This window comes from Camelus ferus, chromosome 7, assembly GCF_009834535.1.
Source record: "Camelus ferus isolate YT-003-E chromosome 7, BCGSAC_Cfer_1.0, whole genome shotgun sequence".
Taxonomy (NCBI): domain Eukaryota; kingdom Metazoa; phylum Chordata; class Mammalia; order Artiodactyla; family Camelidae; genus Camelus; species Camelus ferus.
Genome location: NC_045702.1, coordinates 31,693,265 through 31,713,223, shown reverse-complemented (window position 1 = coordinate 31,713,223; position 19,959 = coordinate 31,693,265). Strand labels below are relative to the sequence as shown.

The following is a 19,959-nucleotide window of genomic DNA, read 5'->3' as shown; positions in this document are numbered from 1 at the left end:
ACCTTATCAGAAAAATTGTTCAGGGGAGAAATTTTCCCAGTCTTCTGTAACATATAACAGACATATTTATTTTCACAGGTAGTTAATTTTATGTGAATTTAACTCCAAAAGTTAAATGCTATATAAACATAGATAAGAAAAACATAAATATCTTAAAGCCTCAGATAACCTCTATTATGAGAGACTCCTCTGGACCCCTAAGTTCTGTTATTTCATTCATTTGTTCAATCAGTCTCTTTCTTATCTATCATGAAAAATATCGTTCACATGGGCTTTGAAAACACCTTATTTTGACAAATAGAGTTATTTCATGCAAAAAATATGTTACTCTTCAAATTTTCCAGTAGAGCATTGGACATATGGTTTAAAAGTGTTCTCTTCTCTTGAGGAAATTATGTTCGGTTTCCACCCTAACATACCATACAGTACAATGCTAATGTAATTCCGTTGTGAGCAGGACCATAGTACACGAGTCCATTCTAAGGTGTTAAGAATTTCCTTTACTCAATGGAATAGACATTATTGCTGTTGGGAAATGGTTGAAAATCAAATTTAACCTTTTGTTTAAAATTTTTAAATAGGACTGGGGAGATTTGGGCTAATAAAAGCGTATTGTTCACTACATGTTGAACAACAAGATTTTGGCTAAGATGTAAGACATGCAGGAAAAGTTAGCAAACCAATAGACACACAAAACACTTTTACTGGGTGACTAGAAAAGGTTTATAAACTTTTTAGAGTGCATGAAAATATTCACAGTAAAAGTTATTGTGAATTATTATAAATGCACCATTTCTTAATAAAATCCTGGCATGGTTTATTAGGTGGCAGACCAGGTAAGCTAATTAATTTAAAATATGTTTGTTAGCATAGTGCTGTTGAAAAAATAGAGAGATTAGAGAAACAGAGGCAGAGACAGAGACCCAAAGAAAGAAAATTAGAGCACTATCAGAACAATAAAATATTTTGAAATTGAGAAAGACCTGTTACAATAGAATTGCTTCCTGCCAACATTCTATTTCAATCATATTTTAAAAATTCACCGTAAGGTTTCAATCATAGACTTCCCAATATTAAGTGCTCATATTTTCGTATATAACTTGACAGGGAAAGGTGCAAGATTAATGCCATTAATATACAAAGTCATTTAAGACAAGACCTGACAAAAGGTTTAAGTTTGGCCAACTGGTTATTCAAATCTCCTTGGTCGTATTTATTTCACTTTCACTTCCTTGAAGGGTTTTCCTTTACCTATTAAGGCAAGTGTCCTTCTCACGCGCTCACCAGATTGGGCAGGTGGGCTCCATTACCCAATGTTGAATTACAGAATGAGCCTCACTGTTAGGCTAGTTGTGACCACACATTTCAATCCTGTTACATTTCTGCTGAAAGGGTTTAAAATGGCAGTTTGTGCCATCTGACAATTTATTGTTTAATTGACAAGGAAGCCACCTCACTATTATTTTTTTTTCTCCTCAAGAGTTTTGCATTTAAAAATCATAGTCCTTCTTAGGAAGTAGGGTTATTGAAATGCAAAGTTTCTGGGAGGTTAAAATTTAATGACCACGACATCTCCTTGGCTCTCCTTTGGAGTTTTCCCATTATATCTTTCTTGCTGTTTTAAAAAAATTTTGGACTTACTGTTACTAGAAGGAGTTCTGATAGTCACACTGCAGAATTTATAATTTGTGGGTTTCACAAATTTGGTAAAAACGTAGTGTTAGAGAGAAGGAAAGGAGATCATCATGACATTTCTTGAATTTTATCCATAGGCAATACCTTGTTATTTTTCTCCTTTCCAAGCTTCTTAACAAGCTAATATTTAGGTTTAGGGAACTCATAGCCTAGAGAAAAGTAATAAGAAAGCATATACTGGAAATGTTATAAAGTACTGGATTCAAAGAAAAATTAAATGAAAATTGTCAGTAATTGTATTAAGTTTATTCGCTTGTAATCTTTAAGAACAAATTCTGCCACAGAGCTTAGAAGACTGCAGTCGAGAAGAGTCAGTAAAACAGAAGTGTAAAATTAAAGTTAGAACTTTGAATATTATCAGTGAGAGTAGAGAGTGAGGATCAATAAAAAATAAGAATGAGGTGCTACAGTAATTATTAACTTTGGGCTGTGAACTGGCCTAAACCAAATTTGCTGTACCCCCTTTGGCTGTGACCAGCTTTTCCTGAGTAGTGTGATGGCCACTTCGTGCCGCATCACAGCTACAGTGAATATGACAGTACTTACCTAAAGCTCTTCACTTTAGCACATCCTGATAGAATAGGGGTATTGTTCTAAAGTTCAACTCATTAAATTAATTTTATAGCAGATCAGGACAACATGGCCCATTTATGCAGTTTTCAAAGAAACAGCCTTAGAATTTCTGGAGGAATGAATGGATTGCTTCTCTCAACAAGGGCCTAGATGAATATCACTAAGTAAGGTCTGAAGAACTGTCCTGCTGAGTCATGACCCAACATACATCCTACGCCTCAGAGTTCAAATAGGGCGGAGTTTAAGGTTGACAGCCTTTTGTAAAATTAAAGTGCTCACTAAGAATCTCTTTCTTCTCTAAAAAAAGAGTACCTATATGCAAAAATACGATTTTTCACAGGAAACTACTTTCTTTAAAAAAAAAAAAAAAAGGGCTGATCAATCCCCCATTGTGTCCAAATACCATATGGCAGGACAAGGGTGACTACCTTGAAATTTCAAAGCAGACCGTAGAATATCAAATGAGATGTAAGCCATGAATAACTTCTTCATTTATGGCAAGAACATGCATAAGAAGTTCAAAGAAGAGTTAGTGACAATTGAAAAGGGTTTTCTGTGGCCTAAACATTACAAAACAACATATTTAAAAGATATATATATATGAAAAATTCAAGAATTTAAGAGTAGAAGAAAGCATGTAGCCTAGTAGGCTTAAACAGGGTAAACTATCACAACTGAAAGAGGCAGAGGATAATGGGCATTATCATATGAAAATGAAATGTAACACAATTTATGGAGATTAGCCCTCCCAGAATGCCACTGTCAGACAGCACCCACTGGGTAGATTACACATTCCACAGAGAAGTGGTCAGGAGCCATCCCTGAATTCACTTACAAGTAATGACCTAAGATTTGAACTGACAGCATTAAACCAGGTCATCACAAGCATAAGCTTCACCATTTGTCATGTTACGTATTGAAGCTGGTGGCTTGCAGGCCAACTCGTCATACACTTTGTGTGGCCCCATAATTTTTAAATTGTTTTTCAACATTTAAGGATCTGGCTTCTCTAGAAAACACCCGAAGCTCTGACAACACCAAGCCCACGTTTCCATGTGGCAACGTGTGCTTTTAGACTGGGCTTGCATCAGCCAGTTTGCCACATATGCCGGCTTGCTTCTTCAGCGGGTTCAACGCCTGCTTAGCCTGTAAGACTCCTGGTTCAGATACTTTTCTAAGTATTTTAAACAAGAGATCATGCCTATAGGAATACAAGGGAAAGATTCAGATGAAAACTTAAGAATGTTGTGATTGTGTGTTTTTTCGAGTGACACTTCGGTGAAGATCTTCTTTCACAATTTAGGTAAGCCCCACGTGGGCACAGGGCACATCCTGTTACTCACCATGGGATCTGCAGAGCCTGGCATGGTGCCTGGTTTGTTCCAAGGGAGTGATAAATGTTTCTATGGCTAAAGATAGTGATGGAACTGTCCACAGATACTAATTTAACATATTTCTGTTTAAAATGTGTACTGCATTTTAGAAGTTAATACATTAGCCTTAAAAAATAGGCCTTTTGCCCATAGCTAACCAGGTGTTTTTAAGAATTATCAGCTGACCTTGTTATAAGCTGAGCAAATATTTGGTCCTCAAATATCCACATGAACCTGATAGTTTTGGAATGTAAGGAATCAACATAAAACCATTCCTATTCTAGTTTGAGCTAGACTGTGGACTATAAAAAGAACACTAGGTCATTAGAATAAAGGAATACCAACTGAACTCATATATATGGTGATTTTAAAATAAAATAAATATTTTAACTGCATTAATTATGAATATATCATCTATAACTTATTTATGTCAAAGGAAAATATGTTGTCAAGATCTTTAATACAGTGCCTGATACAGAGTGAGAACGCCATCGTATGTTCATTCAAGCATTAGTGTGCTGGAATCTCACGAGGTTGAAGGAGGAGGAGTGAATGCTCAGAGAGTGAACTTCTGCCAAGTGGGACACTGAAAGGGGAGTTTTTCAATAGATACAGTGAAGAAGAGAATTTGGGCCAGCATGGAAGATCAAAACCAGTGTTGAGATCCACTTGGAAAGCCTGTAATTTTTAGTTAGAAAGTCCAGTGACCCAGAGTGGGAGATGGGAGGAGTGCCAGACAGAAGGGTACAGAAGTCACGATTCACATGAACTTGTAGGACCAGAAACCTAGGAACCGGAGCGATGCAGATACAACTGAGAGTAAATGAGGACAGCTTTAACGTACTGTCAAGAACAGTCTTTCACATTTCCAACTTGCTTTTAGGAAGTGACTAGGTCATGGTGCACGGATGGCACAACTAGTTTTAAATGGATAACGGCAGAAGGACCTTTTGGAATAAACAGTAAAGAACTCTGTGAAGCAGAATCTGTGAGCCCTTGTCAGGTCACCTGGGAAAATGAGTAAAACTATTTGAATTGCTTCTTAACAGTGAAGATTTTCTGATAGAATGCAAACAATAAAGTCCCTTCCTTTGGCTCGTTTTTCTTGGCTTCTTCCCCCCTCTGACTCCACACAGTGATTCCCACTCAACTTCAGGCTCTTCTTTTAGTATTCTCAGGCCCTGCATCTTCACATCACCAGCCCAGGACAGAGGGTGGCATTTGTACCCTAGCATTCCCGGAAGTCATTCTGGACCAGTTTAGCCAAGCGCCTACCCTTGTACCAGTCACTGTGGCCAGTTGAATGGTATGTGCTGCTTGTCTACTTCCAGGCCCATTTCTGAACTAATTGCAGGTGCCTGGAGGATGAGGTAAACTGATTGGCTTAAGAGAATTAGTGCCTACCTGGAGGTTGGTGTGGAGTTAGTTCAATCCAGACCAGGTGGCTGGGATGTTAGGGTACTCAGGAAGAAGGAAACAGAGAGTGGATTCTGTTGAGGAGACCAATAAATGTCCACTATATAAAGAGCTCAGTGTGGTCACTGTAGTTGTAGTAGTTGGAACACAGCAAAATATACACAGAATACGAAGGTGACATGCAATTCAACAGTTCTGGAGAAGTTGTTTAAATAGTCTTCCATACTCCTTAAGCCGAAAGCAGTCCGAATATTTTTAGCTATGTGTGTTTCAGAAAATTAAGTAACTTTCTACTTAAAATGACAATAATAGCTCTGTCCTTTTCCACTTTCTCCTTTTCTTCCCTTCCTGTTTTTTTTGTTTGGTTTGGTTTTTTGGGTTTTTTTTACCCTGTTCTTGAGCAATTTAGTCCTAAAGCCAACAGGTGGGACAAAAAAAGGTTCTGTGCCAGAAGTAGGCTGGAGCCCCAGTGACCCAGTGCAGGGCATCAGAGGGTGAGGAAGATTTTGGAAAGGAGAGATGTCCTGCTCAGGGTGTCAGAGCCTGACTGCAGAGAGAAGGGCACCCACACTGAAGGGCCGTCTGGCATGGAGTGTCACAGACCGAGTGGGCTGAGGAGGGGTCCGCATGGGAGAGTGGCCTGGTGTGGGAAGTCAGAGCCACAGAAGAGTGGTGAGGGCATATGTACAGAAGGGTGATGGGTGTCAGAGCATCAGCAGCAGGAAGGGGAAATGCCTGTGGAAGAACAGCCCGGCATGGTTGTTGGAGCCCCAGCTGGGAAAAGAGGGCATTGAAGCAGGAGGACCATTTAGGTGAAGATGAGAAATGAGTTGTATGTAGGGGATTGATCAAACAAGTGAAAATATAAATATGTTAAGGATATGGAAGCCAGGTTCCTCATTGTCTAAAGTACAAATACGCGGAGGGAGAAAACTTGTATGAACCCTATGGTATTGGATTGGAATTACAGGTAGTGGTGTGAACTCATACTTTTCTATGGATACAGATGTAGTTATGGATATAGATACAGAAATGATTGTGGGTATAAATACATATATAGTATATATATTATTTGTATAATATATATTGTGGATATAAATATATATATTCATTATGTATACATTGTGGGAATAAATATATATGTATAATAAATATATATATTTATACCCACAATAATTTCCATATCTATATCCATAACTATGGCTATATCCATAGAATATATATATTTTATATATATATGTATGTAATATATTATATATATATTCTTTAGATCTGTCCCACTGTGAGGTTCTGGAAACAGCAACTACCTCCAAAACAAGTAATACATCTAGGACCCAGCTGTTCCTTTCTGAATGCCTTAAAAGGAAATGAGCTCCTTTGAGAAATGCCTCACTGTATATATAACTGGGGCAGGAAATTAGGAAATGAGCCTGAAGCATCTTGTGCCAGAAAATAAGGAAACACTTAAGGAATGATGGGAACATGCCACAAGGACATAGAAACCAAATGAGGAGGCTTCTACCAATCAAATTAGAGATAATTGGAGCATCAAAGTAAATAATGCTTAATTATAAATTATAAGGTAAATAATTATAAACCATTGGATTAAAAAATATGAATATATATGTGTATATACACAGAAATATACACACACATAGAACTTGCAAGTTTGATGAGGAATGAAGTAATAGGATATTGATATAATTTCAGAATAACTGCTAACAAAAATGTTTATTAATTACAAAGAGTAACTCTACAGTAGAGAAGCCTGGCAGATACCACTTTAATCAAGTGATCAAAGTGAACACAGTAAGTAAAGAGATACACTGAAATCATGTACCACCTGATTGAATATAATGAGAAAAAAGGAGCATCACTTCTGTATTACGTCTGCCAAAGATGCATAACCTGAATCTAATCATGAGAAAATGCAGACAAACCAAAATTAAGGGATAGCTACAAAATAACTGGTCTGTAATCTTTACATGTGTCAAGGTCATGAAAATCAAAGAAAGGAACTGTTCAAGACTGGAGCAGACTAAAGAGACTTGAAAACTAAATGCAGTGTGTGATTCGGAAATGTGTCCTTTTGCTACGTAGAACATTATTAGGACAAGTGACTAAACTTGAAAGGAGACTGAGTATTAGATGGTGCGATAATGTATCACTGTCAGTTTCCTGACTTGATGATCCTGCGGTTATGTAGAGAAGATTTCTTATTTGTAAAAATACTACAGAAGTATTTGGAGGTGTTTGGGGCATTAGGTTGATAACCTCCTCTCTCACAGTTCAGGAAAAAAATTCTCTATACCATATTTGTAACTTTTTTGTAAGTTTGTGATTACGGTAGCTACCATATCTAACAATATGGCTTTTTCAACCAGCAATCATCGTATTGCCATTAGCGGGAGAAATGTTTATAGGCCTCGTGCCAGGATCATTGTCCGGCTGTGGGTGCGCTCATAGTTTGTGTTAGCTAAACAGAAGAGTATAGAGGATGTAAGTCCATGGGCAACTATAAGGGTCGTAGCTCCTATGTAACTTCAAGGAGTTTGAATTAAAATGGCTACAATAACTAGGGCTATGTGACTAACTGAGGAATATGCAATAAGTGCCTTTAGATCGGTCTGGCGTAAGCAAATGGAGCTAGTTATAATCATGCCCCAGAGTGATAGTTTCCCAGGTTTTCTATCAGAACTGAGATTGATGGTAGGCAAAATAGCCATTCATTGAGTGCACTTTATTGAATGTTTATAATCCATGCAGAAGGACCAGACACCCACAAATAAAATATGCTAACCATCATTTAAGTGAGTCAACCCAAAAGGTATAGTAGTACAAGAGGAGAGAGAAGTCGCTTCTGATGGGTGTGATTAAATAATGCCAAGGAGGCACACTGAAACAGATTGTTATAAATGGAAGAAGAAGTTAGGGCCTTTCAGAAGTGGAAAAAAGAAAAGAACAGAGAAGCTCAGAGGTTTTGGTTAGTATTGAAGGGTAAAGATTGGTGCAAGCATGGGTGTTTCTTTAGGGAAGAGAGAAGTATGCTTTAAAAGGAAATGGAGCTTTGAATGCCGGATTCTGAGGTCCGAATTTCACTTTTTATATAAAGAAGAAACAATGAATTTTTGTGCATAAGAGGGCCTCATGTCAGAATATTTTAATATGAATTTAAAGAGTCAATGAGATTAGTAAAATAGGTTATTGCCAGTGTAATTAGATATGACAAATAAATAAGGTGTAAATACGGAGAGGAGAATTTATAATTAGATAATTAGATAACCAGAAGACAACTAGGAACTCTTCCAATGACTAAATAAAAAATATACTAAAATATCAAATACTTAAATTATAGTTTATCTGTATACTGACAAGAAGATAAAATGGGCAAACAGAAGTAATTAAAAGCATAAAATTAGGAATAGCTAAGAAATTTTGGATGGAGTTTTATTGAAAATGTTTTAAAGCTTATATGAGATTTTTCTACTTGAAAAAAAAATTAGAACACTAAGTGGGAAAATGCCCATTTATTCCTTTATTTATTCTTTTATTCAGTCGACATTTATTGAGTGTATATCCCATGCCAATCATTATTCTAGGAATGAGGAACAGAGCATTGAACAAGACAGATACAGTTTCTGCTTTCATGGAACGTGAGAGGAAACATCAGGTAATAAACAGAAAAATCAGGCAATAACATTTCATATTTTCATATGATAGAATACAACAGAAATACATGTAGGATGGTGATGATGGAGATACTCGATGTTAGGTTTTCAAGGAAGGCTTTATCGAGGAAGTGAAGTTTAAGTGATCTGGATTGTAAGAAAGATTACATTCCTATGAAGGAGCAGTGCAGGCAGGGAGAAGAGCTGTTAAAATGCCCGAAGATGGCAGTGTAAGAAGGCAAATTTGGCTAAGGCAGGAAGCAAGATAAACCAAGTGTGATCATGAGATGTGGCTGGAGAGTTCTCCATGGACCAGATCACAGGTTCTTGGTGCAGTGAAAAGCCATTGGAGGGTTTTCAGCAGGAGAAGGACTCAATTTTATTTATATTTTTAAAGAGCAAGAATATAGCAGAGCTAACAATTGGGAGGTAATTCAGTAGACCAGACCACAGATAATGGTGATTGTAACAGTGATAGTCCAGTGGAGCGTGGAATGCTGAGTGGTTGAATTAGATGTTTTGGAAGTTGAATTGAAATGGTTTTCTACCTGTTTATGTGGAAGAAGCGAGAAGAGAAAATTCAAAGATGAAGCTTAGTTTTCCTTTTCTTTTCCTCTTGAGGAATTGGGTAGAGAGTAATTGCACTAACCAAGAGAGAAGACTCAGGGAAGAGGAGTTATAATACATATCTCTAAATAAAGACTTTTTATTTAAAATTAATGTATAATAAGGAAAGCATTTTCAATGAAGAGTGAAGAGATAATTTTCAATAAAAGCTTTGAGTAAATTGGCTATTTGCATAAACAGTTGTACTTTTCAGAAATATCATGCCAAATTCTTAATATTATTATTTAATTAAATATAAAATTGTAGTCATCTAATATCTAACCAAAAATTGTGCAAATATTAATATAGTCTTGGATTAGGAAAATGTTTTTTAACAGATAATTTATAAAAGGAACCACAAAGATTAAAAGGGTCAGATTATATAAAAATGAAATGAAAAGATATTTGCAAAAAAAATATCAAAGCTTAAGTGTCCTTAATAGTTTATAAAACATACTTTAAAATTCTTAAAATAGGCCAAAATAGAAAAATGGGGGGAAAGCTGTGAACAATTTTCAAAAGAAAAATATATAAATACCCAATGAAAAATGAAGAAAATTTTTGAATTCTTTAGTAATTTTTTAAGTAAATTGTATGCACCACTAGTATACTATTGCTTTACTAGAAATTATTTTAAAAGATACTAATGCCTTAAAGTGAGATGAACACTTGTAGTTCTGGAATTTTTTTGGTGAGTGGAGGGCATAGGATGTTATGCAAGAGAATAAAATTTGAATGGATTTGTAAAACTCCCCTCATTTCTAATAATTTGTCATTTATAGTAAAACCTCATTTCTCTAGAAATTTTGAAGACTGAGAAGCTATTCATGAACTAATTTTTCACATAATTGAAACTCTTTAAATATTGAAACACATTTTTCCTAAAAATAAAATTGAATTCAGTTTTTTCTAATTTCAAAAGTAATGCACACCTCTCACAGTATTTTCCAATAATGTGGAGGAGTACTAAGGAAACAATAAAATTATTAATAATGTGACTACTCAGAGAAAACCGCCATTAACATTTTGATGCATATACCTCCAGAAAATGCACACTGAAACTTTTGCTTTTAAAAAGCAATAGTTTCTTCAATTGAGTTGCAGAGATTAGAACCATAAAACTTTACATTTTTCAACCCTCCTCCCAGTTCTCTTTTTCCCCTCCCCCATCACACCATTTAATAATAACTTATTTTCTACCAGGCACCTTTCATATATTAACCTAATTTAAGCCCCCAAACAATGCTACTGGGTCAGTACTATCATTCCTACATTAACAGCGAAGAAAACTGAGTCTCAGGATGATAATTATCTTGCAGATCAGTGCCTTATTTTTAAGGTGGAGCTGAAGGTCAAGGTCAGGTCTGTCAGATTCCGCAGCCCTTGCCCTGCTCTCTGTACTGTGCTGATCTGTCACCTGTAGCTAAAGGCACAGCACTGCAAACGTCAGTTTAGCATATCAAATGAAATCAAAGTGCATCCAATGCTATTTATAGCGTACTTTTCAAATTACTGTGTACAGCTTAGGTTGTTACTCTAAAATAAAAAGATACTGAAAAGGATATGGAGATAATGAAGAGAGGAAGAAAATGAAAGAAATAGAAATGAATGTCATCTCTATCATATTTCTCGAGGAAAGATTTGAATACATTTGACATATTAGATAAGAAATGAAAATGCTGAAAAATAATTTTAAACATGCTGATTCTAATACATGTTGTCTACCATCATGCATTAACAGGGAGACAAAAGTTAAAATTAAAGCAGAAGCATTTGAGTACATCCTGATTGTCAGGATGCTTTTCAGAGAAGCTCTGGGGTCTCCACGCCTAGAGTTATCTGTGTAAAGAACACATATCCTCCTATATTAAACAGTTTTCACAGTTACATACTAAAGTCAGCATTAAACTTGATCAATTAACTAATCCATTAGACAAATATTTATTGAGGACATACTGTGTGCCCCATACTATGTGTGCTGGTATAAGCAACTAACTCAGACCATATAATTTTCTAAAGTGTATTCAAGTCTAATGCTTTTACAAAATCCCTGCAACATATGTTAGGCAAATGATATCATTTCTTCTTTTGCATACTCTACTTTTACCAGCTACGTCTGTATTCCTGCCCTGCTTGGTTTCTACAGGTCCACAAGCCCTTATTCAAAGTCCTTGGGAAATACCTTTCAAAATTCAGAATTCTTTGCAGGATAGAAAGGTAAAATGGTGTGTATTCTGTGTATTCTGTGACAGCCTTTGCAAAGTCAGGACAGCATCTTGTGATCAAACACATACCTTTAGCGAAATATATACTTATAAGCACTAATCGCCCCATGTCAGTTTAGTTTGTGTTTTATAAATGCCATATGAGTGCGGATTAGTCAGTTTAATTATCAGTTGAATTACAACAAACAAAAACACCTTTTGATCCTCAGAGCTTTTTGTGTATCATAATTGTTGACATGAGATTGTGTAGCACATCTGCTAGAAATTCTTAAGACTCACTCAGACTTGCAAAATGTGTTCTGAAAACCCTAATGTATAGGGTACTTAACAGTTATCTCATTAAAAAGGGGAATCACTGTCCTTTATAGTTCTTTTAGCCTTTTAGAAGTTAGCAGTCTCCATGTATCTACAAGAGACTCAAATATATTTTACCATGGGACCTATTGATCACAGACTATCTGGGGAAATTCACAGATTCTGAGTTCTGTGTCCTATGGAATAGTCTGAGAAATGCTGTGCTAGTGTTATGAGGATACCTGAGTTTCCCCTTACCTTTATTTGTGTTTTGCATTTTTTAAATTCATGATTGACTAAATTATATGGCCTAAATGAAGCACAGATATAAAGCCCTAGAAAATACTGGTGAATGTTCGTAAGTGACAGGGAAACGATCTGCCTTTTATAAAAGAGCCTGATAAAAAGGAGCCCTCTCTAGAGCCTGTTTTCCAACTGTCTTAGTCCACTCAGCTGTCTTAACAGAATACTGTAAACTGGGTGGCTTATAAACAATAGAAATGTATTTCTCACGATTCTGGAGATTGCAAAGCCCAAGATCAAGGCACTGACAGATTAGGTGTCTGGTGAGGTCTTCCTTCCTCAGTGAGGCCCATCTTCCCACTGTAACCTCACAAGGCTGAAGGGTTGAGGATCTCTCTGGGGACCCTTTTAGAAGAGCACTAATCCCGTTATGACAGCTCCATCTTCATGACCTAATCACTTCCCAAAAGGCCCCACCTGCAAACATCGTCACATTGGGGGTTAGGATTTCTACAGTTGGATTTTTTTCTAGGAGGAACATAAACTTTCAGGTTATAACAACAGCTATTCATGCAAAAGGCAGCAAAGTACATAAATGGTATGATTTGAAGTTTGCAAAGGAATTCCCCTGGGACCAAATTGCTTCTTAGTAGCCAGTACAGTTTATTAATCAGCAACTTATTCTTTAAGGTAAGAAGGACCTTCTTTACTCTGCCCACCTGTAAGACGGACATTCATTTGGCTTGGAGGACCATGTACACTCACTAGTACTGTCTTTAGCTTTGTGCGTGGTGGAACCATTCATAAAAAGAGTAAATAATACAGGTGAGGGTGAAATTGAGTTGAGCAGGAAAAAAGGAGTGATGAATGGAGAGATGGGTGCCAATACCAAATAATTACTACTTTCCAAATTTTGTCATGATTTAGTCCAGTTTTCCTAGAGAAATGTCAGTTTTGGCAAACGTAAGGACATGGAAATAAGATTCCAGGAAGGAAAAATATTTGCTTTTAGTAAGTGAAAATTCGAGTCAAAAGGTATAAACTAAGGGAAAATGTCCTACTTTTTAAAAAGTTTGTGAAACAAATATTGTGCAATAAATTCTAATTGGCTACATGACACTTTATTAAGTATTATCAGATACTGGCTTTTGAAAGAGTAAATTTTTCATTTGTGTATGAAGGAATAAAAGTGTATAAACAAACCTGTTCATCTGAAGCTTTGTATATGTTTTAATCTGTACAGCAGTGTTTCTTAGAAATGAAGTATATCAATTGCTTCAATGAAGAAGAGAAATGTATACATTTAAAAATCAAAATCACCTTTTTAAAATTAAGGTTTTATCTGTTGTATAATAGGTAAACTACTGTGAAGTGTAGTTGCCAGTTTAACTTTATGTCTGCTTTGATTTTGGCAGTTTAGCTAATTCAAATAAAATTTGTGAAGTTAAGCACTTTCAAGAAAAGGAATAGGAGAACCTAATTTAACCTAGAGTGTCTCTTTTATTCTTCTGTTATTCATTTGAAGTGCCCTATCATCTTGAACTGACCAACTTCAGTCATTTTTACTCTTTTATTTTTTTTTTCTCTAATGTAAACTGAAATTCCCTGCTGTTCATGGTATTTTAGTGTTTAGCATCATTTAATGAGCAGGTATCATTAAACTTAAAAGGTCCTTTTCTGTGTATCTCTGATTAGTTAGTGAAGGAACCAAAGAATTTCTCTTAATATATTTTGATGTTGGCCCATTTTACATTTAAGTGCTTTTTGATGAAGTAGAAAATAATCCTTTTGGTTAAAGTAGGATGGATTCTGTCAAGTGAATATGTGGCCTACAATTAAGTTGCAGGGTATAAGTTGTTTACAAGTATCGTGATAATGATATTTTCCCTTATAAATTTATATGTTTGGGTTTCTAAATAATTTATTATTCTTTGATTATTTCCTTAAAAAATAGATGTATAGATAGTTAAATGTAAGTGTTTTTATATCAAGATCCATATAATTCTTATATAAGTAACAGTTTAGTAAAGATATAACACCAGAAATGAAAAGTCTTTAATACTAAATGCATTTAATCAGTTTCACACCACATTCAATTGCAGTTACCTTTAAATTACAATAAGGAATAAACCATTAACTAGTAAAGAAACAGTAGCATTCATTAATCACACACTTCCTATGTGGTGTTTGTGTGTACTGTTGCTGACATTGCAGATATTTTATTATAAGTTTAGTTTTGCTGTTGGGAAGAAAAGAGTAACTCTGAGATAAATAGCATGGAACCAAAATAATGAGGCTAAAATAAAATGCAAGCCAAGGTCAGATAATGTGTAGTAAGTTACAGATGGCGTTGTGTGACTTTAACATTGGTGAACAGGTAGAAGATGTAATAGTGCTGCCTACTGGTAGGAAGTAGTAGTGTAAAGGGTAAGTGAAAGTAGGTGTAGTTAACCAAAGTGAAATGATTCACATGGTTACACAGGATTGCTGTTATTCAGAACCATGACCCAAAATACTAGTTTCATTATTAACCAAGTTTCAGTATTTCAGTATTAACAAAGTTTCTATGAGAGTAAAATCTCTGGTGTGAGACTTCCGGTTTTTTATGTTTGGAGAATGTATCTAAATAGTACACTTGCTGTCTTGCTTTCTCTTTGTAATCATATGAGGCCTGTGCAGTTTGTCTTTTGCATGGCCCTTCTTTGACAACCTTGACTTTTAAAAATGTTTATAGTCAGCATTTCCAAACCATAGTTAGTTGAAAAATTAGACTTTGCCTATGAGTCAGTTGTCAATTTTAGTAAAAAAAACAGCTGGATATTTAGATAGTCCAGCAAGAGCATGTACTCATAGGAAGAAATATGATTTATTTATGTAGCAATCAACATATAAATCTAATTGCAAAAATGAAAGTTAGACTGCTAATAAAGTAGTGATGTCAAAGTTTAGCAAATTAAAAATCAAGTGTACCTATAGTTAGGGTTTATTTTTCCCATATTCCTCTTAAGTTCAGAGTTTTCTGTGTTAGAAATAAACATTTTTGCTAGAATTACTTTAGCATATATATTAGTTTATTTTCCAGTAAACTAATTTTGTTTATAGCCTGGAAGATATTAAAGTTACTTTTAGCATTAATTCAACTGTAGGTGAAGCTTTAATTTTATAACCGTAGTTAGTTTAATATTTGTTGTGCAGTGTTTGTACGGTCATGACATGATAGACTTAATGAAAAGGATGATTTCTTGATTCTGATTTGAATCCGTATTGTACACATTTTAGCCTTATTTTCAGATCTTCATTATATAAGACTTATTAAAACACCATGTACCATAAAAATAGTTGTTATAAAAGTGAGGAAACTGCTCTTTCATTATGTATAACTTTCTCACTTAAATAATGCAGTTTTCATTCTGAAAAAGAACTAAGTCAAAAGTAAATTGAATAAAAAGAGAAAAGAGAAGAGTGTTTTTCAGTATCCCAAACTTTTTTTTTTTTTTTTTTTTTTGCTTTCTAGAGGGGGAAAAATTACAGGCCATGTCGTCTCTTTCAAGGCATAAATGCACTCCTTGTACACTAATTCGTTTTTCCTTTTTCCCTCATTCGCTTTCTCTTCTCTCTCCCTCCTCAGTCTAGGTCTCTTTCTTTAACTCTGTTTGTCTTTTCCTGTGTTAATTTACATGAGCATTGCCATGAAATTCTGGCCAAGTAAAATTGGAAGCATTTACATATTACTTTTTTCAGAATTTTCATTTCTTCTCATTTTATTAACTTGTAGAGGGAGAACAAGGGAGGGAGAAGGAAAGGAAGAACAGGAAAAAAGTTAGAAAGAATTAGGAAAGAGCGTAAGAGAGAAAAGATAAAAGCTGATAGCAAATGAAGTGGAAATAAATCAGATTACATTGTATGCAAATTTTTTGTATCAAAGGAAGGTAAAGTGTGAAAACTGTCTAAATGTGTGAGAAATTGATATTTGCATTCTTGAAATAGTTTTCACAATCTGCAAAATAAATTACAAAATAAATTAACAAATAGTAAATAAAATATTCCTGAAAGGTTTAGTGATGTCTGAAAGATAAATAGTTGGAATTGCAGTTTAACTTGCTTTACTAATAGAACGATCAAGTATCAGACCACCAAGAAGGTATTTTAGTAGCACAGAAAATAGCACTGCAATTCCTACATTGAAACGTAGCAAATGGTTTTCCTGTGTGAAAGTTTCTGCCAGTTTCATAACATAAGCAACAGTGACAAAACTGGGTGCTAACAGTAGTCTCTGCACTGTGGCCTTTATCATCTGAGGTTCTTCACCTAAAACTGCTGGAAATAGTTTTCAGGGAAGGGATAAGAAAAATGCTTTACATAGTGAGAAGTGCTGAATTGCAAATATTGTATCATTCTTCTTAGCAATATGAATAGCCATATGTTAATACTTTTCCCTCAGTATCCAACAAGAAAAAAGATTTATATTTATGAGTGAACAGTGTTTTTCTAAAGTAAAAAGTTTTATATATTTTAGTTCCGTGAGAATGTTTAAACAGTTTATTTTTTTTTTGAAATGTATATTTATTTATGGTATTTTGCTAAAAAAGGCATTCCTGTTTGGGGATTTATAACTTTATCTAGGAAATGCTTAGTGTCCAGTAACGATAGAGATCCCTTAAGACAACATTGTAGCATCATTCAGTGAAAACATATTTTTTATTCTCTTGTATCTTATTCCATTATCATCACAGATATTGCTTTCACATGTGCTATTTTAACTAACACATTTTTAAAATCTACTTTAAAAGATATGCAATAATGTTTTAATTCTCAAATATTATAGCACTATTTTTCTGTTTTTATTATAAAATGTAAAACTAAATTTTTCATTAATGTTTTATTTGTAAAATTAAACAATCATCATGGTGACTGAAGTCCGTTATCTGCATGCTTATTTTATTTATGAACTTTGGTACTGACATTTGGCATCCAGTTATTTTTATTTTTCCTTTTTTTCATTAAAAAGACATCAAAAAGATAATAAATATATCATAACATAGCTTGATTAGCAGATTGAGCTACTACAATTTAAATTAAAATTTTAACCCTTATTTTTTGTCCTTGATTATTTCTGAGTCGAAATTTATCTCAGACATCAATGCTATAATTTTTGAAAATCTTGAAATGTAAAACATGCCAATCTTCTAATTCAGATCTTGCAAATAATAGATAACAGTGTTCAAGTCTGTGACCTCACACACACTAAGTAAAATAATGAAGGTGTGTCTTATTTTTTTATATCATTGATGATCCTGTATTTTAGGAGATGCACTTGTTACTTACAAATTCAAAGTGGCAAGAAGAAAGCAGACCTTCAGTTTGCCTGGTCTACGTTAGTACTTGTTGCTTTCACATTGACATATTGGTAACCTTTGGTTTTTCTTTTGCTGTAATCCTGCAGAGTCATATCATCTCTCATTAATGAAACAATCCTTTAAATGTAAAATTGAGCAGTTAATTTAGTTAGAGGAAAGTTGTCTATCATTTGCTTAATTACCATTGATTTAGCACTTTTGGTACCTTATACTGGAAAATTATGACCATTAATTTAGGTTTGGGTCAACACTTTTTAGACTTTTTGAGGGGAAGAAATACTACCTTAAACGGATCTTACATAATTGAACAGTTAAAACTTGTTTAATAAACTACAGATTTTTTATTAGATCTCTATATTCCTCTCTGGCTTTTGTCACTAATACAAATTGGATCCTTCCTCTTCACACACTCAATAATATTATTTCTTACTTAGCTCAGATCCAGGGATTGAGTGTATGCAGTGCTAAGAGAGTACGCAAGGAGGGCTTAGCTACAGATACTTTAAAGATCTCGTTTTTGTGTGATAATCTTCTTGCTTCTTCCCTAAGACGAAAATAGTTTTGTCTCATCTTTAAAGAAAAATTTTAATTCCTTTCAGCGAAGAGTAAACTCAGTATATTTTTTATTGATTTTCTCTTTTTTCTTCATATGAATATTTTAACTGAATACTTAACTCTTCTCTGTTTTCCCATTGTTGTTAACTGGCTGGGTCACCCTGGCAATTATTTAATTTTCTTCTGCCTCAGTTTCCCCCCCTGTAGAATGGGAGAGTTGTACTTACACCATAGAGTTATTAGGAGGATTGTTTTCTAATTGATGTCCCCCTTTTCCAGTTTCCACTTCTTTATAATTTTATTTCATACACTGGTCAAAGTTAACTTTCCCAAAACACTTCTAATCTTATAACTTTCCAGCTTTTTTTTTTTTTTTAAGTATAGCCCAACTGTTTCTCTATGTTATTTTGTTGGGTTTGGGGGATTTTGGGGTGGTGGTGGCGATAATTAGGTTTGTTTGTTTGTTTGTTTGTTTGTTTGTTTAAGGGAGGTACTAGGGGTTGAACTCAGGGCCTCCTACATGCTAAGCATCTGCTCTACCACTGAGCTACCCCCTCCCCCATTCACTTTCCAACTTTCATAGCACTTTTGATACTCCCTGTTGCCTACAGAATACAGTTCAGACTCCCCGTTCTAACATTCATGTCCCTCCAGTTTCAAGTCTAACTTGCCCTTATTTATTCCACTACTCATAGACTCATTGAGCATGCTTCACTCAGTCTGACCCATACGCCTGTCTCAGGAGATAGCTCATCATGATGTTTTCAGTCTTGCATTTCTTGGTCTGGAGCATTCTCAAATGTATTTCCTTTTACAGAAATCCTGTTTCTTCATTGGGGGACCAGCTCCAGTCCTGAAACCTCCTCCATTTAGGCTTCTTTGATCTCTTACAATGTTCTTTCCAAGTTCAAAACTCACATCTCATGACATTTGTACTCTCTTAATTTGCTTACCATGTTCTAACTTGTATTCCAGGTAGACTAGGTAAGGTCCATGTCTTATCTGTATTACTTAATTGGAAGTTTCTGAGACAGACTAGATTGTGTTTTACTGTGAATTCCTCTCCTGCCTCACCCACAGCACCTAACATAGTACTCTGTACATAGGAGACGGTCTGTAAAAAAGTTGATTAGGGAGAGAGACATTGAGGCATAACAGGCATTTGAGAGGAAAAAAGAAACAAACAAACTTGTATTTGAAGACTGGGGTAAATATTGTTTGTCCCTGAGCAATAGAACCTATGTGAGTCCCAGTTTTCTCAATTTGTGGAAAAGGGGAATATTATTGTCTAGTTATCAGGCTGGGTGCAAGGATGAGATAATGCATATGAAACACTTATTCTATGCTTGGATATAGTAGATGCTCAATGAATAGTTCCAATTTTTTGCTTTACGTGATGAAATTTATTTTTTCTACCATTAGCCATGGAAACTATGGCAGCGTGAGTGAGATTGCTCACTGCAGATGTGCTAGCAGAGTTCACTTTTAAATAACAGATAGCATGTGCTTTCTTGAGAAAAAAAAATTACTACTGCCTTTGGAAAAGAGGTCCTGGCTACAGTAGGGCCACAGGTGAGCGGTTCCCTTGTTTGCATCTGTCACTCACTGCCTGACACATTCCTCTCAACAGTGCTGATAGAGTGTGGGAGCCAGACAGTGGATGAAGGCGACAGCAGTCAAAAAAGAGGATTGTTGCCGCCTTCATCTATTAAGTATTCGGTTCACTTACTCATTTAAGCAATGAGTATTTGAAGGCTTTCGCTATGTGCAGATCATGCTAGTAGATGTAATATTGAACTTGAAACAGATCCCACTTGCAGTGAACTTAGAGTCTGGGACAGGTAGATGGCACACATACATAAGTGGCTATGAGCTAAAAGGGACGCAGAGAAGGCATCAAGGTTGTATTTAGTTGCAGCTCTGGAGCAAAACTCAAGTTGTGTCTCAGTCTTTC

At 35.2% G+C, this 19,959-nt stretch overlaps 1 long non-coding RNA gene across 2 annotated transcripts; it reads right to left on the bottom strand.

Annotated features, from left to right (window-relative positions):
- Positions 1 to 7,463: 7,463 nt before the first annotated feature.
- LOC116664874 lies at positions 7,464 to 19,106 on the bottom strand. Of its 2 annotated transcripts, XR_004321372.1 has the most exons (3): positions 19,094 to 19,106; positions 18,934 to 18,944; positions 7,464 to 7,754 (listed from the first exon to the last, which is right to left on the bottom strand). It is a non-coding gene; the product is annotated as an uncharacterized LOC116664874 (long non-coding RNA). The 2 variants fall into 2 exon arrangements; XR_004321373.1 differs by lacking the exons at positions 18,934 to 18,944; positions 19,094 to 19,106 and adding an exon at positions 14,564 to 14,593.
- Positions 19,107 to 19,959: the final 853 nt, after the last annotated feature.